Source organism: Taudactylus pleione, unplaced genomic scaffold (genome assembly GCF_031769625.1).
Source record: "Taudactylus pleione unplaced genomic scaffold, aTauple2 ptg000064l, whole genome shotgun sequence".
Taxonomy (NCBI): Eukaryota; Metazoa; Chordata; class Amphibia; order Anura; family Myobatrachidae; genus Taudactylus; species Taudactylus pleione.
Window position 1 is genome coordinate 9,005,705 of NW_028284466.1, and position 24,390 is coordinate 9,030,094.

At 40.5% G+C, this 24,390-nt stretch overlaps 1 protein-coding gene across 5 annotated transcripts in view; it reads right to left on the minus strand.

Moving 5' to 3' along the window:
* The window catches only part of FGF13 (fibroblast growth factor 13), a 421,117-nt gene that overhangs the window by 244,570 nt on the left and 152,157 nt on the right, over nucleotides 1-24,390 (minus strand). The window contains exon 1 of one of the 5 annotated variants that reach the window (XM_088465790.1): nucleotides 17,409-17,427. The exons of the other annotated variants lie outside the window; for them this stretch is intronic. The gene's annotated coding sequence lies outside the window, so the exon portion shown is untranslated. Of the gene's footprint in view, nucleotides 1-17,408; nucleotides 17,428-24,390 lie in introns of those variants that run through there. 5 annotated transcript variants of the gene reach the window in all.

Below are 24,390 nucleotides of genomic sequence, written 5' to 3' on the forward strand. Positions count from 1 at the left end.
AATTAATATGTATTTATTTAATATCACTGCTTCTTAATAGACACTAAATTCAGTGGCCGCATTTGTGTGCAACACTAAAAGACTACTTTTGTTTTCTTTATAATAGGCACACCTGGTCCCGTGAGACTCTGCACCAGGAGACTGTGCTGATTAATATGATAGGTGACACTTGCATATCTGTGTGCGTCTGGGTCTCTCACTCAGCATGTGAAGCGCTACGATACAGCAGCTGCAGCTTTTTCCCACACCAAGATCCCTTTACAGACATAGGGGTCTATTTACTAAGCAGTGTTAGGAGACAGAGTGAAAAGTGATAAGTCTGTGATAAGGTGCCAGCCAATCAGCTCCCAACTGCCATCTCACAGGCTGTGTTTGAAAAATGACAGTTGGGAGCTGATTGGCTGGCACCTTATCACTTTTCACTCTGTTTCCTAACACTGCTTAGTAAATAGACCCCCTAGTGCCTGATGCAGCACTGCATGTAAGTGTACTGCTGAACGCAGATTCACGATTATCGGGAATCTGCACATGCTCAGGACCCTGCCCCAGTGGCCATTTTACGGTGTTCTCAGCAACGCTGAGACCCACCGCGGGACCATGGACAGGTAAGTTTAAAATAATATGGGTGCAGGGTGTGCGGTGCGGGGCTCCCTGGACCCGGGGGCCCGTGTGCCCCGCACTCACTGCACCCATTATAGATACGCCACTGACCCCTTGCATTGCAACATGGTTAGTCCATTTGCACAGTTACTTTCTATTCCTTACTCTATTCCCAACTTTTAATCATGCCCTAAGAGCATATGTGTATTTCTTTATACATTACACAAAGGCATACTTTGTGGTTCTCGATTCTGCATTAATCAATCAATATTTCTAAAACATCAGAAAGTAGGATTCTATAGTATACATGCTAATTACTATAGGATCCCTCCCAGTGTCCCTCCTGGTTCACACATGAGCTGGCTGATGGCAGCACATGTGCAGAAGGACTCCAGGGTCGAAACCCCCAATTCCTCCCACCTTATTTGCAATTGTACATGCATACAGCGTTATTAAACATTGCTATGCATGCGATCAGTGGTGGGATGTCTCGCATTCAAAATGCGATGCTTGATGCATCCTGCCCTAAATGAAGGGACCCCTGTCTGTATTTGCACAAGGATAGCTGGGCATTAGCATTTCCCCTCCCCCAAATATGGGGAACATTTAAAGCAGACAATAAATACTAATGAGGCACATTGTTTTTAAAGTGGAGACTCCCCTTTGAATTGAGGGTGCCCCTACATGTGATCTGGATTGTATGAAGAAGATAGCACCGTCAACCAGCAATGATGGGGAGAGCGTAAGTTGTTACTATTACAAGTTTAAATGTCTCCCTGTACTCAAGTTGTAAAAGGCTTTAGCTAAGTTCTCATTGGTGGATTGAGGAGATGCAGTTGGAGACGTAAGATTGGGGTTTGGCTGCAGGCAGGGCCGCAACTAGGGGGGCTAAGGGGGCACGTGACCTGGGTGCCGGACTTGATGGGGTGCTAGGGAGAGGCTGTCGGGAGGCTAGGTTGCTGCTCTTGTGGGTTTGGGGCCACATCCTGTCCTTGAGAGGCACAGAGACACAGTCAGTCTAATGTGGTGCCGGTTGTAAGCCAATTAGTGTTCGCGGACCGGCAGCCAATCAGCAGAGGTGCCACATTACTGACAGCAGTACTGACAGTTCCCCAGCGTGTGGCAGCCCCGACCCGCGCTACCCCGAGGTCACCCACTGCACGGCCCTGCTAGGTAAGAGAAGGGAGATGGGTCCTTACTGTTGTATAATGTGTAAGGGGCATTACTGTTGCATAATGTGTAAGGGGCCTTACTGTTGCATAATGTAAAGATGGCCTTACTGTGGCATAATGTATAAGGGGCATTACTGTGGCAGAATGTATAAGGGGCATTTCTGTGGCATAATGTATTGTAAGGGGCATTACTGTGGCAGAATGTGTTGTAAGGGACATTGTAATGGACATTACTGTGTTGCATAATGTGTTGTAGACATTACTGTGTCATAATGTGTTATAAGGGACATTACTGTGTGGCATAATGTGTTGTAAGGGGCATTACTGTGGGATAATGTGTTATAAGGGACATTACTGTGTGGCATAATGTGTTGTAAGGGGCATTACTGTGGGCTAATGTGTTATAAGGGACATTACTGTGTGGCCATAATGTGTTGTAAGGGTCATTAATGTGTGGCATAATGTGTTATAAGGGGCATTAATCTGTGGCATAATGTGTTATAAAGGGCATTACTATATCACAAAACCACACACACCCTTTTTGTCCTCTATGTTCTATTTTTTTGTGGGGGTGCCAAATTATGGCCTTGCCCCAGGCGACAAAAATCCTAGTTTCGGCCCTGCTGCAGGTACCAGCAATGGTCTGTGCCAGTGCCTGTCAGCAATACTGTTACTGCATTTGTATTTAAAGACACAGCATGACACTGTCATTACAACAATTAAAGGCAAGTATACGTGTGTTTTACCAAATGCTCATTATTTATGTTACGTCTGTCAGTTGGTACAAGGTTTTATGCACAAGACTGTTAGGAGTATTATATTTTTTCTTTAAAAAAGGGATATGTTCTTTCAGGTTATATAATAGCTATTTATGTGAGAAGGTTTCACGCTGTTAGATAATTTAGAATAATCTGAAACGTAGTCAGGATAATAATGAATGCAGAACCAAGCAGACAATAAAAGCATTGATGTGTCCGCAAAGACCTGTATAACATGCTTAAAAGGGTAAGATGAGTGAATGGCACAGAGAAAAGACATTTGAGCTCTAATGATGTACAAGTACAATCCTTTCAATAGATGATCATTTCATATAGGATGCTAAATATTTAGTTAAAACAGTTAAATCCGTGAGATGGCTCCAATAATCTGTCAAAGTATTTGTCATGTTCATTAGCTGATCATGTGGATGGAGCAAATACCCTTATTAAGACTAAACCCACATCTACTCCTTCATATTTTATATACTGTATGATTGTACAGTGTTAAGGACTAACCTCTGGGAGTAGGGATGCTGTTTGCATTGGTTCTCTCTCCTCTGAGGTCATGGGTCCTACTTAGCATGTGCACATGAGAAGAGGGGTCAGGCAGCTGTGCCAGCTTAGCAGTTAGATGGGAGATGCTGATAACAGTTTATGGCAGGGGTTGGAATTCCTATAAAAGCTACATAAAAATCCATCAATAATACCTTAAACAAACCCCTCGAAGTTGTTATGATTCTGTGATATCACAGGATATCTCATCTGGTTGACAGGAAGCTTAAAAGTTGGGATACGGTTGAAAACGAAGAAGTCATTACCCATGCAGATTTCATATTATATGAAAGATTACTATTATGACAATATAGATGGATGTAATATCATCTCTGATTGACATTCAGTAAAAAAGAAATATATTATTATGAAAACCTACCTAGTAAGGTGTCTTAAGAAAATGATAAATGCTTAATTGCATTCACACAGGCCTGATTATTCTGACATCAACGGGGAAGATTTCTTAGGCACCTAAAGCTTGCGTACAGTATAATGTCGTGTAAGCCTGAAAGACTTTGATCATTTCATTCATGCTTCTCCCAAAAGACAGATTATGAGTGAGCATATCAATTTTTGTTACCATTTGCTTTTTATCTGATAATGTACTATTGCCATTTGCTTTTTATCTGATAATGTACTATTGCCATTTCATACTTGCCAACCCTCCCTCATTGTCAGGGAGATTCCCTGAAATAGCAGCAATCTCCTTGTCTCCCTGAAGAGTCCAGTAATCTCCCTCATTTCACCTTACCCCCATTATGATACTGTTCTATAAAAGAAAAAATAGAGATATATACATTCAAATGGGATCATTAGTATAATTTCCCTGCATTGGGTATAAGGCACAATGATCCCTACTGCTACAGGCATTTTCTGAGAAGTATCAGTATATTTTCATCAACAAGTAGATCTTACTAACAGCTTTGGGGCTCATTTACATGTGGATGTAAATAATTTTATGACACTCCCCCCAGATGTAGCAGTACACGCCCAGTTTAACGCACGCTCGTAGGTGTTGCTTTCACAATCTCCCTGAAATACTTTTTCTAAAGTAGGCAAGTATGTGCCATTTGCTTTTTATCTGATAATGTACTATTGCCATTTGCTTTTTATCTGATAATGTACTATTGCATAATATCTATGTATATCAAATTGTAATATTTGTCTTTGTATCATAAGTATTGTGGAGTTCTCTGTATTAAACATAACTTAATAATGTCAAGTCTTTGTGTTCTAACCAGTTCATGTGCCAGAATTAATTAAAATAGAGGATACAATATCCATTGAGTTTATGATACCTCTGATTAAAGTATGAGAAATTGAAGACTTCATGATTGAGATTGGCAGAATTTGGGGATAGTGAAGGTGTAATATAATAGGGGGGATTTAATCAAATTTAGACAGACCAAGTAGTTTTTGATTTACCCTTTGTTTCACACACATAACCAGGTTCAAATGAATGCTGATTCCTGACCGTACTGTATTTAGGTAATATTCTTATTCCTTTCTATAGTACTATTTAGGCAAATCAATTTAATCATCAGGACACACTTGGCCAGATCCTTCCAAAACCCTTTCAAATCCATGACTTTTCTTTAGGATACACCTTTCTGCCACCTTAAAAAGTAGGACTGACCCATATCTAAAGGCCGGTACACACTGGACAATGTCTAATGTGCCCGACCTCGTCAGCAACGGGACCCTGCGGGGGTGCCAGCATCGGCAAGTACATACACACTTGCCGATGCCGGCAGCGACGGAACAATAGTGGGGGCCATGCTGCATTCGGCAGTATGGCTCCTGCTAATGATATCACCCATCAGACGTACGGAGAATGGTTGCTGATGACTCGCGGGAGCGCGCATCATCAGCAACATGATGGGTACACACTAGACCAGGGCTGGCCAAAAGGTCAATCGCGACCTACCGGTAGCTCGCGGAGCTCCCGCCGATAGATTGTGACCAGCCTGCTGCAGCAACTGGGATAGGCTGGTCTCTAAAGTGAACAGAGACTAACGAAGCTTCTGTTCGCTTCAAAGGCTAGCGTTCCCAGTGATGCAGTGCGCAGGTGCGCGGGTGACATTATGAAGTCACCCACGGCGCCGGCCATGTGAGGAGCCTGCGCGTCTGCTGGATCTAGTTAGATTCAGTCAGCAGCAAGGCAGCCAGTGACTATGTGGGAGCGTGAAGATAGGTAAGTACTAAACAGGGAAAGGGGCACAGCATAAGAGGCATTACTGAGGGCACAGCATAAGAGGCATTACTGGGGGCACTGCATAAGGGGCATTACTGGGGGCACAGCATAAGAGGCATTACTGGGGGCACAGCATAAGGGGCATTACTGGGTGCACTGCATAAGGGGCATTATGGGGACACAGCATAAGGGGCACTATTGGGGGCACTACATAAGGGGCTCTAATTCAGGGAGCATTGCATAATGGGCGCTCATACAGGGGGCATTGCATAATGGGCACAACTACAGGGGCACTGCATAAGGTACTTTAATACAGAGGGCATTGCGTAATGGGCTCTAATACAGGGGGCATGGCATAATGGGCTCTAATACGGGGGGAATTGCATAATGGGCTCTAATATAGGGGGGCATTGCATAATGGGCACAACTACAGGAGAAACTGCATAATATGCAAAACTACAGGGGGCATAGAATAAGGGGCACTAATACAGTGGTCACTGTATAAGGGGCACTACTGTAAGCATTGTGTATAAGGGCACTACTGTGTCGTAACGTGAATGAAGGGACTATTATGTGGTGTAATGTGAATAAGATTGTGCTGCTGTGTCTAGTAATTTGCGTGATTTCGGTAGGATAGACCCCATCTCCCATGCTGTGAGGTCACGCCCCCTTTTTGCATACCACGCCCCCTTTTTGGGCTTGGAAGATCACAAAGGTTTATTGGTTTTAAAAGTAGATCACCGAGTCCAAAAGTCTGTCCAACCCTGCACTAGACAATGTGCCCGACATATCATTTAGTGTGTACCCGGCTTAAGACAGTTTAAAGAACATTCAGAATTTAAGGTATCAGTTGTAATCCTTCCTAGATGATGCTAAATTGTGGTTTCTATGATGACAGTTACCCTCTCTCGTGATGGTTATAAATGTTTACAAAGGTTTAAACAGCTTCTCCTCTCAATACATTGTTCTTATTAATAACATACATTTTCTTTTAACACAAGTACAAAGAAATGAATCAAATTCTGTAAAAAGAAGGCACAGTTTATTGAATATGCTAAAATACTAATCCTTTGCTTGGAAATCCTTCTCTAGTAGCTTGAAATAAATGTGTTTTGCTGTCAGAAGTGATAGTGAGCAATGCCTACATTGTAGAGATATGCTTTCCCTTAACTTAAGCTTTCCCAAAGACTCTAACCATTCAAGCATTTGGCAAACTCCCACTTAGTTTAATCCCCTTAGGCACCATATGCTCAGTCAGATATCCAGGCTGAACTCCTAAAAATGTTTATCGAAAAACAAACCATTTTTTAAAATGGAATTTTGATTGCACACTCAACCAAAATAGCATAGCAAATAAAGGGCTTGTGTGAGCCAGCTTTCTGTACAGCTAGAGAGGACATCAAAATAAAATGCTTGGTTTTCTGGAACAAATATATAAATGTTAGTTTGCACAATATTGACATATATGTCTGTCAGTCCATCTGTCAGTCAATCTATCTACAGTATCTATCTATCTATCTATCTATCTATCTATCTATCTATCTATCTATCTATCTATCTATCTTTAATAATAATAATATAAGTTGCCACAAAGTACAGTGTGTTTCACTTGCCAATGGACCCACAGTTTTTCTTAGAACTTAAAGCAATTGATGTAATTTTGTGAAATGTGACACACTTGTCTGTGTAGTATGTACTGACATGAACCAGTACACAGCTGAACAACGCATATCTATTGTCCAGACACACTGGAAAACTTGAGTTGAAAAATGGTTCATATTGGCACATAACACACGATGAATGTGGACAGCTCAGTACACAACACCACTGTCAGAAACAGGAATACCTGCTGACTAGCAGTGGAGGCTCCAGAGCTGGGGCTACAGTGCAGTCCAAAATTCAAATAGGGGAACCACACCAACTGCCATCCTCACTGGCATCCTCACTGGCAGTTGGTGTGGCTCCCCTATTTGAATTTTGGATTACGCTGCTGACTAGGGTGGTGAACAGCTGGCCTTCACTTCGCACATGCATGAACAGCTGGCCTGGTTGCTAATGTTGAACACTTTCAACACTCACTATGACTTCCTCATGTTTCTCATAGACCAAAGTATGTCTGTGTCAAATATCACTAAATTACATCAATAACTTCAAAAGTAATAAGAAAAACATTTGGGGCCAATAGCAAGTGAAACACTCGGTATTACCAAACTCACAAAAAACATAAACCTCAGATCAAATAAAACCTTATTAAACTCTTAGGCAGCAAATGTATTGAGCTTTAGATTTATTAAAATTGACTTTCATAACATTGTATTTTTAAAAACATTGAGCAAAATTGCCAAAAATTTGGAAATCCAAAGATCTATACATTTACCCTTTAGCTGGATTCAAAATACCACTAAACCGTATAAATAAGTTGCCTTATGTAAATGAACAATAAATAATATAATATATACTGTAAGTGTTGGTCATTTGCATTCCAAATTAGGCTATATCGGTGTTCTTCAATAGGGGGTCTGACCCTATATTTTTGTTTCCCCATTGTACTTGTCTAACATTGTTATGGGTCTGTACATTGTTTCTATAATGGTGGTAAAAAATGAACTGGCACAACTCACAATTTTGAAAAAATCAGTTAATTGATTTCTTTCCCCCATAATCACTTTATCACCTCCCACAGCTCTTCTGCCAAAGTAACAGGTGCGATAATCACAATTCACAATATAATATATTAGTGCATGGCTTCAAGCAATGTATACCATGACATATTGCATACTGTATGATGTGATTGAGTGTGGCAGTATGTTTGCCCCTACCCAAACAAAGGAGTCATATAACACTTTGGGCCATATTCAATTAGCGGCGAAAACGGACATTTTTTTCGCCATGGGCAAAAACTGCCGGTTTTCGGCAAAAAACAAGCGAAAACATTGTTGTTTTTTTTAACCAAAATTTGCGCAGCAGTTTTTCGCTAAAGTGCGCAACTTACGAATTTTTGGGGTGGTTATTTTATCATTAGGGGAGGTGTCCAAAGGCTTCTGAAAGAAATCCTCACATTTTTAAGCAAAAATAGGGATTTTGCATTCTTTTTCACCTGGTCTGGGATGGAGAAAACTTATGTCCAGTTTTTTTTTGCCAATTGCATTTTCGCCTGTTTTTTGAAGAAATGTCGCAGTTTTTTTTTTTGTCAGAAAAACATCTGTTTTCACCTATGGCGAAAAAAACGGCCGCTAATTGAATTCGGCCCTTTGTCTAGTATATACATTCCCCTATATTAAGCACAACTAACAAAGAAAAGATCTGAGGTAAATGTCCCTTTATAGACAGGAAGACTGGTGTGGCATGTATTTTTCAGGTTTAGATGTGATAAAATGAAACAGATGCCGTAATTTTGGGAGCTATAGCACCTTATAGGGTCATATGTTAGATCTGACATATGACATGGGGAGACTTGGCAGATATAGGAAACGTACAGTAAAAGGGTAAGGGGATGGACACCCTGAAAATATAAGGGCGAAGTATAGAAGACACAGGGCAGGGGAAATATTATAGACAGTTGAAAGGACACAAGAGATACAGTAAGAAGGAAAATATAAGGAGACATGAGAAAGATGAAGCAACACACGAGACAATAGGGAAAAGTGAAATAACACAGTAGACAGGAAGGAGAGGAAGAGGGACATAGGGAAGAGTAAATGTACACGGGAAACGCGGAGGACATAGGGTGGATGACCTTGCATTACATACTACAGTACGCAAGCCCTAAAGCTCCTGGGGGCATAAGTAGCCTCTGCATTGCCATAGCAGCACCTACTGTATAAATTCCCTGTTACATCACATTATATAATCAGTTATGGGTTACAGAGTTGTATTAACATGTATTGCCTTGGCTGGGAAGGTGTCACAGTAATAACTGTACCTTACATAATGTCAGATCATGACATTTTGCTTGGCACTACATTTGCTTGATTATTTCTGGACTGCTAAACTCTCCAAAAGAGGAGGAGTGGCACAGCTGGTAAATAAACGGACTCTCAAGGAGAAGTTTCTGGCTCTATTCCACTGTGAGTTCAGTGTGACCCTATGCTGATCACCTTCAGTATCTGAATCATCACAAATATGACTATAATCGTTTACAGAAAAGACAGTTAAGGCTCATACACACTAGACCACAGGTTCCCAAACTTTTTTGAATCGCGGTGCCCTAGTGCATCAGAATTGTTTTCACGGAACCCCTAAGCCAAAAGTTTGTTATTGAGAAATTCAGAAAAAAATGTAGTGAAGTAGTAAAGTGAAGTAAATTGTTCTTACCTGTCATCCTTAGGTTCATGATGCAGTGGGTGACAGGTTTGAGCTTCTGTTTGTCCACATATTTACATTACATTGACCATAAATGATTTGATTTGGTGCTGGACCACCAACCTGAGGCACCCCTGCAAGTGTCCCGAGGCACCCCAGGGTGCCGTGGCGCACAGTTTGGGAACCACTGCACTAGACAATTTTTATTAACAATATGAACAATAACGATTTCGTTCAACGATATCACACGTCCATTGTGTATGAACTGAACGTCCAACGATGCGCGCTCCCATGGGTCGTTAACGTTATCACCAGTCGGCTGAACATGCAGCTCAATCTGGGTATATCGTTATCGATGCCATGCTGCAGAATGCAGCATGGCCCCGCTCTCCTCCCGCCGTCGTTAGTCGTGGCCGACATCGGTAAGTATGTATACACTTACCAATGTCGGCACCCCCGCTGGGTCCCGCCGCTGACGACATCGCCGCATACACACATCGTCTAGTGTACCTACTGTAAATGTTATAGTCTATAGCACATGCTGCATTTGCATATTTAATGTTATTACTGACTTACACTATTATCTCAAGTAGGGTCGTCACTGTTTGTACTACTGAAAACCAAATTAAATACCCTTAATAAATTCACTATCTATGGGAAATTGCATTTCTGGGCATATCAATGAAATAAAACCATTCAAACAAAGATGACGCAGGATATAAGGATCCTCAGTCTCATGATTAATATAAGACATACAAGAAGCTAATCTAGTAGTAATTTTAGAACAACTAAAAGGTTGAAATGAGTGATGTTATTAACCTTTCCACCATGCATATCCCAGCTGGACCCGGGCACTTGTAAAGAGAGTGCTTTTGTCTGAATTGAGTCTTGCTGTGAGCATGCTCCTTTTTATTCATGAGACTGATTGCAAAAATAAAATTTACATTTATTTTGTTTCCATGAGTCAGCTTTTGTGCTCTTATACCTGTATATGTGCCCTTCCAGTAGGCATAAAGTCTACTATACAGTACATTCTTTCCATAATGGCAATTTAGTTTCCAATATCTTTTGTTTGTATTAGCAGGGTATTGGTAGGTGTATGTCATGTGGCTACCATGGCAACCACAGTCACATGACACATGGTATAATGTACAGAGAGACTTTGGAATGCCCTGGTGAAATCTATCTTTGCTGTAAAAAGCATCCTTTATTATGGTAATGAGAGGCTCTTGCTTGCTTTGGGGAAAGGGACCTGATGCACTGTGTATGACTCTCGGCCATGCGCCAGAAATCCCATCGCAACCCTCCTACTGGGCATGCGCCCGCCAGAGATGGAAATTCAACAGCATACCGACTGCAGTAATACAGCCAACTGCGCATGCTCAGTGATGGCATAGCGCTACATGGCGTATGGCTTGGCGCCACAGATCCCAGTGTACCCCCACCATTTCTAATCCATCGCAGATGGCTGACAGCCACCATAGCGCCAACCATGTAATACAGAGAGCTCTCTCTCATACAGATCCCAGTACTACCGTACTTAGTGTGCGAGGTGGGAACAGCATCACCATTGTCATAAGTTTGCGATGCAACGCTATTTAGCGCTTCAAATGCACAGTCAGCTTTGAACACAGAGCGCTGTCTCACAGTCAGAAACCACTCTCAGATACAGTTGAAGAGACGTTGCTATAGTGTGTAAGGCCAAGACCACATCTGCGTTGTCGCATGTTTGCGTTTTGCGCTTTGGGCGCACAGTTTGTGATACAGAGCCCTGTCTCTCATTCTATACAGTAGATTCACTACCAGTTTCTGCAGTTATGAAATCACTATTCTGTGGTGCTAAATTCAACGGCACCGTCAGTTTTTAATATACAGTACAGGCACATTCATAGTGGCACACTAGTTGTCCTAGCAGACGGGGGATGGTGTCCTTGGCAATGGTCACTATTTGTAGCATTTTTCAGGACACTAGGGCAGAGCTGACTGCTTACAGTAAATGGATTAACAAAGCATCCTTTATTATGGTAATGAGAGGCTCTTGCTTGCTTTGGGGGAAGGGACCTGATGCACTGTGTATGACTCTCGGCCCACTGGGCATGCGCCAGAAATCCCATCGCAACCCTCCTACTGGGCATACGCCTGCCAGAGATGGAAATTCAACAGCATACCGACTGCAGTAATACAGCCAACTGTGCATGCTCAGTGATGGCATAGCGCTACATGGCGTATGGCTTGGTGCCACAGATCCCATTGTACCCCCTCCATTTCTAATCCATCGCAGATGGCTGACAGCCACCATAGCGCCAACCGTGTAATACAGAGAGCTCTCTCTCATACAGATCCCAATACTACCGTACTTAGTGTGTAAGGTTGGAACAGCATCACCATTGTCATAAGTTTGCGATGCAATGCTATTTAGCGCTTCAAACGCACAGTCAGCTTTGAACACAGAGCGCTGTCTCACAGTCAGAAACCACTCTCAGATACAGTCAAAGAGACGTCGCTATAGTGTGTAAGGCCAAGACCGCATCTGCGTTGTCGCATGTTTGCGTTTTGCGCTTTGGGCGCACAGTTTGTGATACAGAGCCCTGTCTCTCATTCTATACAGTAGATTCACTACCAGTTTCTGCAGTTATGAAATCACTATTCTGTGGTGCTAAATTCAATGGCACCGTCAGTTTTTAATATACAGTACAGGCACATTCATAGCGGCACACTAGTTGTCCTAGCAGACGGGGGATGGTGTCCTTGGCAATGGTCACTATTCGTAGCATTTTTCAGGACACTAGGGCAGAGCTGACTGCTTACAGTAAATGGATTAACAAAGCATCCTTATTATGGTAATGAGAGGCTCTTGCTTGATTTGGGGGAAGGGACCTGATGCACTGTGTATGACTCTCGGCCCACTGGGCATGCGCCAGAAATCCCATCGCAACCCTCCTACTGGGCATGCGCCCGCCAGAGATGGAAATTCAACAGCATACCGACTGCAGTAATACAGCCAACTGCGCATGCTCAGTGATGGCATAGCGCTACATGGCGTATGGCTTGGCGCCACAGATCCAATTGTACCCCCACCATTTCTAATCCATCGCAGATGGCTGACAGCCACCATAGCGCCAACCATGTAATACAGAGAGCTCTCTCTCATACAGATCCCAGTACTACTGTACTTAGTGTGCTAGGTGGGAACAGCATCACCATTGTCATAAGTTTGCGATGCAATGCTATTTAGCGCTTCAAACGCACAGTCAGCTTTGAACACAGAGCGCTGTCTCACAGTCAGAAACCACTCTCAGACACAGTCCAAGGGATGTAGCTATCGTGTGTAAGGCCAAGACCGCATCTGCGTTGTCGCATGTTTGCGTTTTGCGCTTTGGGCACACAGTTTGTGATACAGAGCACTCACTTGGTGCTAAAGATCCCATTGTAACCCCTCCACTGGGCATGCGCATGAAATCCTATTCCAACCCCTCGAAGCAGACAGCCACCACAGCGCAGACATTGACGACAGTTTTGCACTATTTAAACGCACAATCAGTTTGCAATGTCTTACTTTTAAGCAGCCTTTTAAACAACAACACTACAGTATTACAGTACAACATTACTAAAGTAGTTTCACTATAGTGTCCAGAGCAGACAGTGACAATAAAAATATACGGTACGGTATTCTTTTCCAGGGATCGAACCCGGGACCATAATTCTACCAAAGTGATCACCTAACCACTAGCCCACACAACAGCTATAGTGAACCGCACAGAGCGGCCTCATCCTTGTGCACTCCTCCTGCTGCTGTTTTTAATTAAATAAAAAATAATTGTCATACTGTAATTCATCCCATCTCAGTGAAAGCTGTGCGTGCATCTCATTAATCTACAGTATCGGTTATACCGTGACAACAACTCGGGCAACTTCTCTACTGTTCAGTTACTGCACCGTACCCTATGTACCGTACAATACTGTATGTGCAGTGATTTGCATCCTGTTATAAGATCTTACTGTATGGTACAGTACTGTACTGTATGTACATTATGTGACATTAAAAATACAGTATTGGTTGTGCGAACATGCAAATGATGTGAATGTGATATCCATCCAATTTACTGTAAGTTTAACAGTATGGCATTCAGTACAAGGCATTCAGTACAAATTACAACAGTGGAGCACTCGCCACCCAGCGGTTAAGCACTGTATTACATGCAATTACAAAAGTGGAGCACTCGCCACCCAGTGGTTAAGCACTGTATTACATGCCGTAGCATATCCTTCGTTGAAGAATACCACGGTATTCCACAAGTCCATGGCGCAGCTCAGAGGCCTGCACGCCACGCCACAAGTCCATGGCGCGACTCACGCCACGCCATGAGCAACAAAATAGCTGGGCAGATCTGTACTTCCCCTTCTCCACCCCCCCTCCCTTTTCCTCCATGTGACATCTCAAGAATCTTTGTGTGTGACTGTCACCACTCCATATTGATTTTACATTTTTATGTGGGATTTCAATTTCTAAAAACATACTGTATATAACTGCAACAATTTAATTTGGTTCCATTTGTTATTTTGTGTAGACAATACATTTTTATGTAGTTTAGAAATACTATTCAAGACAAATAGAAAGGGATTAATAACGAATAGTGGTAGATAGTGCTTTCTACAGACATATTTTTGCAGTGTTATATCTACAAACACACCTTCCCCACAGGATAGCCAGGTGGGACCCTGCAAAACTTATTTATTCTCTGCCACTTTTCCAGTTGTATACCTCCAAATAATCCTGAATTATGAGGCCCAAAATGAAAAAGGTTTATGAGAAAGTGGGAGTGTCCACATGAAATCTGGGCATGGACAGGAAGATCTAAGCTAAGTTTTGGGAAACAGACAGTTTACTTTAATACAATTTTACTGTTGAATCTAGTTACAGTGATGGAACCTTAATTATTAAACATGGGTAAGGACTGGTTGTGGGTGAAGGAGGTCTTTGAACTGCTAGCGGGTAAGCTCATGGGCCTTCATAGATTTTATGTAATGTATTCAGATTTTTCTTAGGCTTTAACCTGTAAATACAGGTTGAGTCTCCCATATCCAAAATGCTTGGGACCAGGGATATTTTGGATAACGGAATATTCTGTATTTTGGAATATTTGCATATCATGATGAAATATCTTTGGAATGGGACCCAAATATACACACAGAATGCATTTATGTATTATATACAACTTATATACACAGCTTGTAGGTCATTTTATACAAGATTTTCAATAACTTTGTGGCTCAAGCAAAGTTTGTGTACATACATGAAATTAATTTATGTTTCATATACACCTTATACACAGCCTGAAGGTAATTTTATACAATATTTTTAATAATTTGTGCCTTAGACAAAGTTTGTGTACATTGAACTATCAAAAATCAAAGGTTTCATTATCTCAGTCATGCTAAAATAATTCTGTATTTCGGAATATTTGGATATGGGAGACTCAACCTGTATGTGTTTCTAGCATTTCCAACCCTTCTTACGAAGTAAAGTAAATCAAACTTTTGGAGTTTGCACTAAGGACCTGATTCAGACCCGCTTGCTAGATACATTCGCTCGAACCCAGCGTATGCAAATATGTGAAGGCAAGCGATCGAACGGCAAGGCATTAGCACGCCCACTATGTCTTGGCATGCGAACGCTTTGTGTATGCAGACGCCCACCAGCCAGTCTAAAGATGCCCACTTGCGCACATCATCTCCAGGACATGTATGCAACCATTGGTACATTGGTTACCATCTGAAGCGCTGGCAGCACTTGAGGTTGACTATACCCTGCCCCAAGCACTGCGAGCACGTCAGAGTAAAATCCAGCCAGGTGACAAGTACAATGACGCTGCCTCTTAATTATGCACGCCTCTCAAGTGCCTTAAGACGCTCAAACACGCCTACGTTCGCACCTCCACTGCCCAGTGTTTAATGGCCTGCCCCTGTCACCACTCACAAATGGCTTCTCCCATCACTCACTCTGCTGGGCTGTCTATGCGCAGAGAGTGAACGCTTCCCAATCTCTTGCAGTGGTTCGCGCACTGCGATGCGTACACATGAGCAGAATGCGAAAATTGGCCAGCTACGAGCGAACGCTTCTTAGCGAGCGGATCTGAATCAGGTCCTAAGGTCCATGGTAAGAAGACATTTAAAAACATTCTTAGTTGTAAATTCAATGAGTTTTGATCAGCTTTACTTTAAAAAAAATATTCCTCATAATGATTAATAAATATTACATAATACAAAAATTTATTATTTCAGTATCAGAATTTTCTAATTAAAAATTAGAGTATAAAAGTACCCAGTAGCTAATCTAAACCACTATACTGTTTATAGGGCTCTGCTAGAATTGTGTTGTTTAACTGACGTGAAGTATTGGGCAAGTAAATATAACATTAAGAGAACATTATAATTCATTTTCTGCAATTGTATTAATTTACAAGGTAATATATTAATTTAGTATGATAGTGAAGATGGATTTGTTTAAAGTAGATTAATTATAATAATAATAATAATAATAATGTATTTCTTTTTTGTACATTAATGCATAAGTCACACATCATTGTCTTTCCATTCTTTTATCCTTCATTCTTTTCTTTTTTTTAACATTACTAGCATTAGTTATACAACATTACTACTTTATGACATTTATGTACATTGTACGTTTCAATTATTATTTTTAATATTTGCTTTCTTACAAAATCCAGCATTTGGAGACCTTCCTCTGCATATCCTGTGCTTGACTCTGCTATTTTAAACATTTCTATTTACATTGTATGTGAATAGCATAATCGAAGAAATGTCTAGAAAAGGACTTAACAGATCAGCACAGTACGTTGTAGAGATTTGGTCAATCTCTCCTCACTGTGCGAATGCATTTTCTTATGAGCCTATTAAGGAATGTTCAGGCATTCCCAGGTGACTTATTTTCAAAGTAATTTACCACGTCTAGACTGTATGAATACATAAAACATATTTGCACACTAGACATTCAGGTCATAAATTTTATCAAAGACTTTGCTATTTATTATATGGTTCTAGTAGCAACTTGTATGAATATAAAATGCATAGTTGATGAGTTAAAAAACATACCTAGATATATACTATATTTACACAGACACACACACATTTTTAGCAGGTGTTGTCAGGAAAGTGGAAACATCTATCTATCTATCCATCCATCCATCCAGTTTTACTTTATATAATAATTGTATAATATATGTTGTATTTAATACAAATACAAATCATAATGGCGAATTAAAAATAGGATTTAGTTTTCCATATTCCATTATTATACAATTGCTGATAGAAATATCCTCAAACATTATAATATTTGGTGTATTTCACGTACATGTGATTACTTAATTTTATATTAAGTAATCACATGCATTTGCTAATGGCTGAAATGCATAGTTGATAGGAATCTAGAGGTATAAATAGCTTTTTAATAAAGAAAACTAAATGTTACATACCATGATTAAAATATCTGTACCAGCTGTGAAATAAAATGATGTCTGTATGTTGAATGTTGGCAAAGCTCGGTAAGCTCTCAACACAGTCCCTAAGAAAATCTAAAATATTCATAACCAGTGTCTATGGTGAATTCTGCATTTGCAAACAGTACAAGAACTGCCAGCTTGCTCTTTTACGCTATCAGATCTACATTATTGCTTTTTTTTTTTTGCTGGTATAATAATGAGACCAATATATTTATTGAATGTATCACTGAAAAAGGTTATGAGAAAGACTTTGCATGGAAAATCACAAACTATTTACACAAATGTTTCAGATAAGAAATAACTTACTTACAGCATTCTGTTTTTCCAGGTCCATAACCAGGCAAGAGAACAGGGACAGCAGAGAATAGAGCTATAGTTAAGCCTATGAAAAACAGCAAAATGCTTGGACATTGAGGGAACAACAAGGATAGTACAAAAGGTTGTTAGACTACCAGGTGTAAATTTACTAAAGTGAGAGTTTTTAGAAGTGGAGATGTTGCCCCTAGCAACCAATCAGATTCTAGCTGTTATTTAGAAGATGCTAGTTAAATGTTAAGTAGAATCTGATTGGTTGCTAGGGGCAACATCTCCACTTCTAAAAACTCTCACTTTAGTAAATTCACCCCCAGTGTTGCTGTTTCACAGCTGTTCAAAGGCTTCAACACATTTTTTGTTTTTGTTTTTTTGGCTGGCAATATTGCAAAAATTAATTTATATTGTATTATGCCTGCATGGCTCAGCGACTTCTGATTTAGGGCACGTACACACAGGCATTGACAGACAATGGGCCTGATTCTGAGTCGCATTCAAAAGAGCACGCAGCAGGGTCTATTGGCGGTCACCCATCTGCAACTTTATGCAAATGCCACTACAAACTTCTTCCCTTGTGTGTACCCATGTGGACCAATGTACAAGGTCTTAGATGCCTACTTTTAGCGTCACCACCATCGATTGTATCATCAAAACTTGTGCAGTTCTATGGCAGGTGCAGTTTCTCCGCCTGACCATGGCCTGCGGCTGTGCATATGGGAATACAGCTGCTTGCATTTACATGCCTGAGATACTCCCATAACACGCCCACTAAATGGAACATTTTTGCATGCACTACTAGCCACCTCACAGTCACTGCCCAGGAATGCTCATCAGTTTTCCACCACATTTCTGATACCGTCTGACCTGAATGGAACAGCGCCTTTGTGTGTACACTCAGGGTAATGTATGCGTCGTAGTGGTTTTCAGAATTTTTCTCGCATGTGTAGTTCAGCTATGTGAACATTGACATTGTATGCTACAAACACACAACACTGTTCACAGCTCTTCTGCTTCTCACGGTAGACCCTTATTCATTTTCAGCCCCAGGCTCATGTGACCCTTAATCCGTTCCTGTTAATGATAATGAGGGTATGAATTAAAGTTTTTGCAGTATCCTGTGTTAGATATGTGCGTATTCTGGATATGTATCTTAGATATATATAATAGGAAGAATTGGATACAGATTGAGGGAGCAGAAGAAAGGAAAAACTTTGCACCTGGGCAAATCATGTTACAATACAGGGAGTACAAATACATTATTATTTTGCATGCAGGGTAAATACTGGCTGCTTTTGCATGTAGCCCACAATTACTGGACAGCTTTATTTTACACTGCAATTTAGATTTGAATTGGGACATGCCCCTCCCATCTCGAAATCTCTCTGCACATATTTAATCTGCCCTATCTGCAGTGCATGAATTATCCTTCTCTTATTTTTTGCTTTGCTCTCATCCCAGGACTGTGCATAGTCCAATCCTGGCTACTTAATTGGTTCACTACAGCTGCACATTATTCTGTTTAGTGCTATTACTATCTCAGCTGGTTATAAGTTCTACAAATATCTGAAATTATATGTTTTTTAATCTTGCAATTGTGTAGTAATTGTTTGCAGTTTGTGCATTGTTATAATACATTTTTATTTTAATATACAATGATACACATCTTTTTTTTATATATATAAACATACCATATTACATGTCAAGTATTATGATTGAATTCATTATTGTATAAAGGGTTTGCTGATTTCGTGTTGGATTATTTTGTAACACGCATACCTTTTCTCAGAAATTGGTACAGCTTTTATGTCTTGAATCACATTAGTTGCTTTCTTTATATTCTCTGTCTATTGTATTTCATTAGATATCAGGACTCTATTCAAGCACCATGTGCTAATCTTTTGTTTGCAGTTCTCTTTACCTTTATTGTACTTATAGTACATTCCAATTCCCCTTTCTGTGCGACAAGGAAGTGACTCAGGAAACCTGCAGTACTGTGGCTCACTTTAGTTTACCTCTGCAGTCTTAATTCTAAAAGACAAAAATGTTGCTAAGGTACGTTTTACCAGACCGTCTTCTGTAATTTCCCATCTGACCTCTGCAGACCAGGGTGGTTTTGTATCAAGTGGACAAACCTTATAAAACATCCACAAAATTATCAATTTGATTCCTTTAAATTCAAAAGGTCATCTAAAAGGTCAGGCCACCCTGAATCAGGACAACATGCACATTTTCTATATTATTTTTTTAATCCACCTAAAATATTTTTCTGTTTATTCCAATATAGCTAAAGACATTTAATATTGTCCTGTGCCAAATTTACTTAGATTTTCAAAAATTGCCATAACATCACATTATCTAGAGAGAATAACACTACTAGAAAGCTCACTGAATCCTTTTAATTTTGCATAAAATGTCACTTTGTGCAATAAAATGTGGAAAAAAATATGAAAAAAACTGAATATGATATATTGGTAACTTTCAATAATATAATATAATTAAAAAAAATATTGAAGTGTACCTATATCTTAGAGTCTTTTATATACAGGAGGCAGCCATATTATGGATTGACCCAATATCTATAAAAATAATGTTTAAGTTAACAAAATGGCCACAATCACTGTGGCAATTTGATAGGGACATTACATAAAATGACAGCAAATCTATTTATAGTCACATTTAGCTAATTGTTTTGTATCAGCATGCCATTACCATAAAACCTAACCTGTTGTCATCCAAAAGGGTTATATGAAAACCAGTTATAATTTGCAGCTAAAACTAAGCACATATGTAACATCAGAGCTCAAGTTACAAATCTGTATAGGAAAAAGATTAGCTGATACGTGCTGTACTGTGCTGTATGGATCGGCAAGCCACACTTAATAAAATGTGTCTGCCGCTGAATGCTGTTTCAACAGTTTTCAACATTAGCTACAAGTTCAAAGACTTTATAATACACTGAAGATTGATATTAAAGACATTAATTATTTCAGCATATTCTACAATAAACTGCTTTCCGTGTACAAGATGATTGAGCTGTAATTAGGGGTGCATGTGGTTTAATTGCTCTTTAGTATCACATTCATTCATTAAAGGAAAGCTTAGAAATATGTCAGCTTTCTTTTGATACATTATTCAATTACAGCAGTCAATGTAATTATGGAAAAGGAACCTGTCTAGATATTTACGCTTTGGGCCCATGGGTTTTAATTTTTGTTTGATGGGTTACAAAAATATGCATAGGTTGTATGTATATATAATATATGATATATGGAAGGACCGGATACCGATTATTAGAGAAAATTAGGTTAAAGAAGCCTGATAACTGAAGAAATTTACTTTGAAGGGTACAGCTCTCATGCAGAATAAACATAAGAGGACGCCTGGCAAAAGTGGGCATGACTCATACTTACCTATTTTTTTCATCCCTAGGAAGGGATATGCAGTTGTTTAATGCAGGGGTAGGGCAACAAAAATTGCATAACCATGGGGAGATAAAGTACTAGCCAGAACCACCCACCAATGTCGTGCTGCCATTCTTGAAATTTTATGCCCCTTTTATTGTTGTTGTATTCCAATTTATACAGGTACAATGGGCGGTATTCAATTGTCTTATCGCGCCTGATCACCTGTCTGAGGGGTGCTATTCAATTGATGCCTTTTATCACGCTGATCGCGCCCATAGAGGTCGGATTTAGCCACGTAAAACGGGTACCCCCGACCAAACTGCTGGGCGCGATCGCGAAAAGTGCAGTTTGGGTGCCCAAACAGGTTACTTTTCGCCCATTTCAGCTCGCACCCCCCCTGGAGGTGCAAGCTGAAATGGCGCGCCGCAGCTGATCGCGCCCAGCAGAAGCAACAATTGAATAGCTCCTGTAGAAGGGCAAAACAATTGAATACCACCCTATGTTGGAAGGTTTTGTTAATCACTTGCCTGGCATGGATGCATCAGGCTGGGCTTTCCCTGACATAGCCTCATCTGATGCGACCAGTCAGAGACACCCACAGGGCAGGGAAATGTAAAGATGTGTTGCCACTTTGTTCCGACTATCGATGTTCCGGTATATTGATAGTCATTATATTAAGGATTTTATATTAATGTTATGTGTTTTCAATAACTATATATATTTTTTTATTAAATCGAGTTGGATAAGTTTTAAATAGATGTCCTTGACTTAATTCAGTAGTAAAAAGAAAGACTATTTCTGAGCGACTTTTGGAAAAAATATTAGCCAGTTAAGTGGTTACAGGCAAAACCCGGTGAGCCTTTAATAAAATTGACCCTTAAACCTAGAAAAATCTTTGAGAAACTGTAATTCTGACAAATTTCTGCTGATTACATTTTCCACTAAATCCTTGTGCACCCCCAGCAGTGCAGTGTGAATTTGCCAAGATGCATATTTGCTCCGTTTCATTTACTTTTCTCCTAGCAATAAATGAGGCCCAGTTTGTTAATAAAACCCATCTAAAAAACAGTGTTCATATAATTTCTCACATACTGTACTGAAGAAATCTATATTGGCCTCTGCACGCCTGCACAGAATATCACATTACACAACATTCAAGGGCAAAATCCTCTTGCTAACTTCATTCCAAAATTCTAATAGAAAAATAGTACTCTATTATTTTATCCAACTTTTTTTGTCAAATTTAGCAACAGAAGCTACTGATTGGTTCAGAGACTTGTGCTCAACATCCAAACTTATCTAAATGTCGACATATTTTGTGATTGTGATTGCTTTCAAATAAAAAATTTAGCAAAATCGATTAAGACTGACCTTTAGTAAATTCCCCCCCATGTCTGCTTCGTGCTCACATCTATGCTCTACTCCGGATGAATTACTCGCAGAACAGACAGCAGGGTTATTATGTAGCGCAGATTTCTGCTTTGGATGAGGCCATAGTGGGAGGTCTCGAACTCTTGGCAGCATAAGATGGCCTCCTCGATCCTACCAATTGTGTTGGATAGTATTACCCACCCCACCACCTCCCTGACAGCAATAGATTCCCCCAGTGCCCTAGTGGAATTAACCCCTTCCCCTCCCTCTAATACAGAGCGCAGCGGAACATGCTTCAGAAGAGAATGTTCTGATCCCACTTCTTTAGCTAGTGTTCACAGGGGAAATAAAGTTTCCCTCTTTGCATGTATGTAATGAAAAATGTTCTCTAGATTGCCGACCGCACAGCATTCTGAGGTGCAAAATCTGCATGTGATGTGGCTGGTCACAGGCCATGACATATCTGCCGGGGGGGCGTGGGGGGGGGTTATGGCTGGGTACGCAGGTGAGAGGAAATCAGAGTTGCACATGTGCAGGACTTAGAACGTTGGGTGACTGAGAAGGAGGTCTTGACCCCATGGGATGAGACTGTCAGACAAAGCCCATTTGGCTGCAGTCACTTCCCATGAGACTGTGCCAGCTAAGTGGTCAAGGAGTTTTTATTATCACAGACTTCGGAGTGCGGAACAGAATTTTATTTCTATTGTCAGTGTCACTTGCTGCCCCCTGCTATGGCGATAGTAACAAGCGGGTTGCAGCAGTGCATATACCGCCCTGATCCTTCTTAAATAGGCTTCTCCTTGCCTTGCAGGAAGCTGGTAGGGAGTTTCTTAATTAGGGAGAGGCCCTATATCTGGTCCTTTTTTTCAGCGGAATCTAGGTCTTTTCTAACTATCATACTTTTATAGACCCTTTAGGTTCGGGCTTTAAAAAGAGCACTGCTTGGGAAATATAATGTAGCAAGAGCTTATGTTTAATCTAAGCAGTCAGTTTAGCTCTATTCCAATCCCTTGCTGCACTACCCAAATGCTGTATTAGTGACATGAAATTACAGGGTTGGTAGTCATATATAATACACAGGTTTAATGAATACAGAAAGATTTATGATAGCATTGTGCACGATCACTGACTATATCTGGGCCTCTGTGCTCCCTAGAGTCTGTGTTCTGTTCTGGGAATGGCTTGATGCATGAAGAAAGTGCATAAATTGTACATCTCCTGTATGACACCCGTAAAAGACAGTATGGTTTTAGGAATGTGTTATCTACTAAAGCTTCGGCACTTCAGATTTTGCCATCAACGGAATGGGCTGAAAGTGAGACACATTCTACTGTGTACATATGGTCAATTCTGTAGACACAGGTACTACACTATAGCTAGTGTACAGGAACCAAAGAGTTACCTGTACGCATTTCAGATATGTGCCTTGTATATAGCAAGAACGCATGCTTGAGTGTATTCCACACATCATATTATAGTATCTGTTTGTCACAATGAGAATACACAGGTGCACACCCTCATCCACAGAATAGCATTCTACCCTGTATTTGTACATTCAGATTTTCTTAATAGAGCTGAGAAAATGATGGGCAGTTCTTCTTGCCTTGTGTTGGGGCAAACAATCCAGCCATAAAACATTATAGGACATTAGCACCATTTTCAGTCTAAGTCACACACAGATATACAAGTGTCACATATCAAATTAATATCTCCTGGTCTCCTGGTGCGTCCTAGTCACATCACATTGCAATTAGATGCATTTTCGGGCAAAAATACGCCATAAGCTAGAAGAGTCTTATGGGACCAGGCGGCTCACTCACGCCAGGTATAGCGTGCTGCATGGCGTATTGAAACTTGATGTGAAAGGACACATGCGTAAGGCCAAATTCCACTGGAGAAACATGTAAAATCCTACAGGTTATGTTCAATATTCTGTTGGATTATAAAAATGTATTACAGAATGTTTGTCTGCACAGAACATAGAAAATGTCCTCTTTTAACATAACTATTATACACATAATTTTCTAGGAAACGCAAATGGAGAAATTCAATACAGCAGAATGTGCTGTCAGGCGCATCCATGATGCCCGGCTATGCACATATCGGCCAATTACGGTAGCCCCGTCATTACAAGTTTTCCTGTGTGCCTCTATGGGGAGTGAGTTAAAACTTGTGATGTAGCTGGACGCAATATGCCATTCCAGT